Here is a 6,000-nt window from a genome sequence, read left to right as displayed (position 1 = left end):
AGGGCTCACTCTGTAAATAAAAAACTTAGAACTTCTATTTAAAACATTAAATTAGATTAATTTACTGGAAAGAAAGCAAAGAATGAAAAACACCACCATAAGCCACATCCATTATGTGTTCAGAGGAAAAAGAGTTTTGGTAACTAGAACTCAGTGAGTGATCAAGGAAACTTTTGACACATGGTTGAGATCAGCACTGCCAGAAACAGCTTCACTCCACAGCGTACAGAGAACGATAGCTGTGGACTGAGACTAGATTTACTCTCTTCATGTATAAAGTATCCCCTATACATAATGTATAACTTCATAAACAACATAAAATCTCCTCTGTCTTTGGAGTTTATTTCTAGGCCCCTCCTGATACAGAACATACGCTGCACAATACTTTGTTCAGCAGCAAAACAATGATAGAAGTGCTCTGGTCTCCAGCTGGGGTTTGCTTAGTGGCTTTCCCAGTGGGAGCAGCACTTAGACGCTATAGATTGAATGAGGCAAGTACCCACAAGCTTTATATGAATTGGGTTTTGAAAAATACACCTTAAATGCAGAGTATGAGTTCTTTCAAATTATACGTGAACCAAATGGAAAAATGCTTTTTTGACCTGCTGGAAAGAAACAAAATACATTGCCAATTACTAGGGCGGCAGCTAAGTGGTCAGCTGTATGAAGTCTCTTCCTTCTGTGGATGGTTGGATGGAACATCTTATTTTTATCAAATTGAAAGAGCTGTCTTCCCACAGCACAAAAAACCTTGTATTTGCTGCTTTTTTAAATCACGTCTAGATGGACTGATGGAGCACGTGTCACAGGGCTGAGTCATTGACACTGCTGATGCTTTGTAGGCTGAGTCATGCTAATTGTCAGCAGGAGGAAGGAGGAAGAGAGACTGAGAGTGATCCTACTCCTGAGAGCTGCTCACTGAAAATTATCAAAACAGGAGCATTAATCAATAAGTAAATCATAGGTATAACTTCTTCGGGAGGAGAGGTGCAGATTTAGAACCCTTTTTGCCTGTTTTCCTCTATTATTGTCCTCTTTCTGACCACCAAAAAGAAAACTGCATTGTTTTAACACTTTTATGATGTATAAATATGGCAAGAAATTACTCTGCTCCAACTAACAGCTTAAACTTTAGAATAAAGCAGTTGATTGTGCTTTACACAGAACAGGGAGCTACTTTGCTGGCATCTCAGAGAGGCAGTAACTTGCAAAAAGAAGTTGTAACAACCTGAAAGGCAGATGACACCAGAGCTCACCTGCCTGCCCGAGACGTTCCCAGGGAGTGTTGGAGGGCCCAGCTGTGAGGTTAGCTGCACAGCCCCCCAGGTTCAGAGCACCTGCTGGTGCCGGTGCCCCCCCCCAAGCCATCACGGAGCCAGAAACGTGTGCAGAGGCGGTAGGATAGGTCACATCATTCCTTTCGTTTCTCGAAAGGGACTTTGCACAGGTGCTTTCTTCCTGGTACTTCCTCCCTGGCTGCGTTAGGATTGGGGTGGACAAAACCTGAGCACTCAGCATATCATCTGCGGTTGGTTTTGTGTCTGTCGCGGCTCAGTGATGGTGCCAAGTTGTCTCTCAGCATAGGTGCTGGGGGTTGCATGCCGAGGTGACAGTGACTTCCCAAACACAACAGTAATCCCAGTGAAAGGGAAGGTACATTGCCTGAACCAGTTCGGAAAGGAGGGTAGCCAGAGGCCTTGCTCTTGGAGCACAGATGGGGAAAGAAACTGGCAAAGAAGGGTCTGGTACAGTCATTCTGAGGTAACGACGAGGTCTGTAGTATAGCAGTACATGCATGCAATACCCAGGAGTCTGCAGGAGTAAGATTGCCTTTTAGAAGTTTTGAACAAAATTATAGTAGCAGATCCATTTTTAATCAACAAAGGAGAAGTTTCTGTCTTTTGACAGAGGGAGGGGGTGAATAGTGAACCTGAGCAGGGACCTTTGATGTCACTGAATAATACTCTCTCTGTTTTCTTTTTGCTGGTTTATTCTTTGTTGGACTAGTTCCTGAACTGTACGGCCACGGAGTTGTTCAAAAGTAACACCGGGAATGTTTACTGGCAGGAAAAAAGTCAGAAATTCAGATTTCCAGTGCCCATTTAAACAGCCTGTGTCTGAGGCTTGTTCTGTCCAGTCTCAACCCCATCCTTTACTGTCACCTTTTTGTGGGCCATGTCACTGTTCCTCCTGTAACCATGTTGCAGTATCCAGCCATGTGGATACTTATACATGCCTTATCTGGAAAGCTTGGGGTTCATAGCTCACAAAGATTGTTGGTCTGGACAGCCAGCTTCAGGCCACCTCCCACTATTGAACACATACTGGGGTGTGTAGCTTTGAGAGTGTCTAAGCTGCTGGAGTAATGACAGAAATTATTGCTGCAGAGTGCAGTCAGGTGGTTTTCAGCTGCTTTTTCCACTATCCTCCCAAAGGCCCAAGTGGAACCACCTGCTGGAACTCACTGAGACCTGATTGCTCTCCTCTTGCTGTCAGGTTCTTAAAAAGTAGACAGGGGGTCAGATCACTGTATATTGACATTTCCTTTCTGCATTTTGCTTTCTCACTGTAAGTAGGCTAAGCAGGTTACACTATTATAAAGAAAGCTTCCTTTTATTCAAACTTGCCCTGAATTGAGGCCCTAGCTCTGTCCCCTAATACTAGGAAGCTAGAGGAGAAAATGTGTTTATCAAAAAGAATTGAAACTAGTAAGATATAAAGTGGAGAGTAAACACTGTGAAAGATAAAACAAATGAGAACTTGTTGAGATCTGAACAGAAACCAGTTCAGCACTCTCATTTATTCTGCAGCTCCCTTGTAATGTGGTCTTTACACAAGGCCACTTGGTTACCTGAACTGGGTTAGCAGCAGAAAGGGCAAGTCAACAGCCAAATTGCCTAATGGTACTGTGGAGTCAAACGGTTTAAACTGCCAGCGATCGTCCTCCATACGTGCTCTGAGTGCAGTTTTAATCATCCTCTGGTGATAAGTGGTAAATGCGTTTGGCTTGGAAAAGGAAGAGCAAATCAGTAGTACAGGCACATAGTTTTGAAAAACAGACCAAAAAAGCATAAAATTAACACTTGCTTCAGCGTTAGGATTTGCATGTCTTCTCATTAATTACCTAAATAATAGAATGACCTTAAGCAATGTGACCCAGGTTATGGTAACCATGCCTGGCAAAGGAGAAATTATAAAGACGGAGCTTTCCAGAATTGCGGAGCATCTGACTCCTGACCTCAGCTTCTCTGAAATTCAGGCTCCGAATGTCTCAATGTAGCACTATGTCATATGACACTGTGTTCTAGGGTTTTATGTTCCAGGAATACATTTCTCTCTCACCTACATAACTTGGTAAACAATGTTATGTCTCACAGGGGGAACACAGTTCTGGTTTGATGGCAGAAGCAGCCTGGTTGATCCGACCCACGGCCTTACACACCGTGCTGGGTAGCACTGAGTGACAGGGACACTAGTTCACTCATCCTTCTTCCAACCCCATGAAATCATCCGCTTGAAGTTCTGCTGCTTTTAGTGTTGCTACTGAATCTATTCTCATCATCAGTGTACCCACAAATTGTAGTAATTTAAAGTTATCCTTCCTGAGATCTTCACAGTTTTAGAGCTACCTCCCTGTATTCAAACAACACTCGGAGACAATAAGCATATATTATATGCAACCAGAAATAATGTTGGTGTCCACTGAGAAAAATACAGGTTTTGATCAACATGAAGAAAAGTGAAATGCCCTGGGCAGAATTATCCAATATTGATTACACACCCATAATAACAGGGTTCAGGTACTGAGCAAGCCTGGCCTGGTGGTGGCAGAATCACCCAGTGATTCCTGCCAGGTTTCTTTTTCCTTCTTCTCCAAAGCTAGGAAAGCCCTGTAAAGCCAGGTAAGCAAAGCTGTAGGAACAGTCGCAGTCAATACCTTTTCAAGAAATAATCTCCAAAAGAGCATGCTGGAAGTATCTGTGCTTCTCATCTGCCACAAGTGCCTCCCGCAGCTGCACCACCTGACCCCCACAGAGCTGGCACACAGGTTGCTGTGGGATGGGGATGTTATAGGGCCATTAAATGGTGTCACTCACCTGCAATTAGATTCCCTGGGAAACCTGCTCACAAAGGGAATAACTAGCATGCCCCTAATTACTCCCACTCCTGGTGCTGTAAGGGTATTGCTAAAAAAATTTAGTTTTACTCTACCCAGGAAGAAGACAGTCTGTAAGTGCTTAAAGACTGTTTTCTACACCTTTGATGCCAGAGGCTGCACAAGCAGCATGGGACAGAAAGACAAAAAAAAAAAAAACCAAAACAGTGGATTTAAATTATGTTAATTTAAGAGCAACTTAAAGCACTGGTCTGCGTCAGGTGGGGCAGGGAGCAGAAATAGCCAAAGTTGGCATCTGGTGCATAAAGGTCAGGCGAGACATGCTGTCCTGGTTTTGGCTGGGATAGAGTTAATTTTCTTCTTAGTAGTTGGTACAGTGCTGTGTTTTCTATTTAGTGTGAGAATAATGTTGATAGGACATTGATGGTTTAGTTTTTGCTAAGTAGCACTTACCCTAAATTGAGGATTTTTCCTTTTCCCATGCTTTGACAGCAAGGAGGTGCACAAGAAGCTGGGAGGGAGCATGGACAGCACAGCTGACCCCAGCTAGCCAAAGGGATATTCCATGCCACAGAACATCATGCTCGGTATATAAACTGGGGGGAGTTGGCCAGGAGGGGCAGATCGCTGCTTGGGCATTGGTCAGCAGGTGGTGAGCAATTGCATTGTGGGTCACCAGTCTTCACAGCATCGCCAAATACCATATACGCAGAGTATCTTAGGAAGTAAAAATTCCCCCTTACACAAAGCAGGCCTTGGCGTCTTAGAGGAAGGCTGGTTTTATTTCTCTCTTTTTTGTTATATTCCTTTTCATTAGTATTATCATTATTATTCTATTTTACTATTATTGTTATTACTTTATTTATTAAACTGTTCTTATCTCAACTGTCAAGGTTTACTTTTTTTCTGATTCTCCTCCCCATCCCACTGGGAGCGGGGAGGAGTGAGTGAGTGGCTGCATGGTGGCCATCAGGGGTGGTGAAACTGTCCCCAGGGGCCTCCTGGGCTCCTCACTGCTTTTGCAGCTCTCTGCTGGGGAATGACCTGACTCAGTTGAGATGGGCTACAGGGCCCTAAAAGTTTCAGGAGATCACTTGTAGAAAAACAGGTTGCAGCTGACACAGCAGAAAGGGCCCTTCTGCCTGAAGGTGCTTTGAGTTTGAGTCTTTCTAGGAGGCAGGTCTTGACACTGGATCAAATCGCCATCTTAATGCAGAGACATAAATTAAAACAAGCAGCCAAGACCACACTTAAGAGCACTCAAGTCATACCTGCATCTGGATGGCCCGAGTTCCCACTTTGTCTTCTTCATTTACCAGCACAGGCGTTGAGCACAGAGCTCGCAAAATTGCTCAGTCCTGCTTTCTCCTCAGAACACCATAACCAACTGCTAATAGTCACAGCCAGAAAAGGGAACAAAACTGGAAAATCCCACATGGTTAATTTTGATGGCTTTTGAACTCACATTTCTCTGCTGCTCATTGTGACAAGATTTTCCAAGCTCTGCCTAAAAATAAAACATCAATGAGGACAAAAGGGTTGTTTCTTGTCAAAGTATCCCCCCGCCCCTCTTTCAGGTTTCTGCATAGCCAAGAAAAGCTGAAATATCTATATGTGTGGGTGTGTATATATAGACTCTGTTTATTTATTGACACGATATATACACAATTTTTCATCAATCCTAAGCAATTTCCATGCTCTGATGCTGAGCAGCCATCCAAGCCAGCAGCCAACCAACCCCTGGCTGACACAAGGCCTGGTGGCTGTACCATACCTCCTGCTTTCCCGGTTTAACATCGGTCTGCGGTGATCCCTGCAAGCCCCTAGGCTCATACTGCTCGGCTGTTACAATCTGTGGGTCTTCTGTTCACTGAGTCACAATC

The sequence above is a fragment of the Strix aluco genome, chromosome 16, assembly GCF_031877795.1.
Source record: "Strix aluco isolate bStrAlu1 chromosome 16, bStrAlu1.hap1, whole genome shotgun sequence".
NCBI classification, from domain to species: Eukaryota; Metazoa; Chordata; class Aves; order Strigiformes; family Strigidae; genus Strix; species Strix aluco.
The sequence above is the reverse complement of the archived record's forward strand: the minus strand, read 5'-3'. Positions refer to the sequence as shown.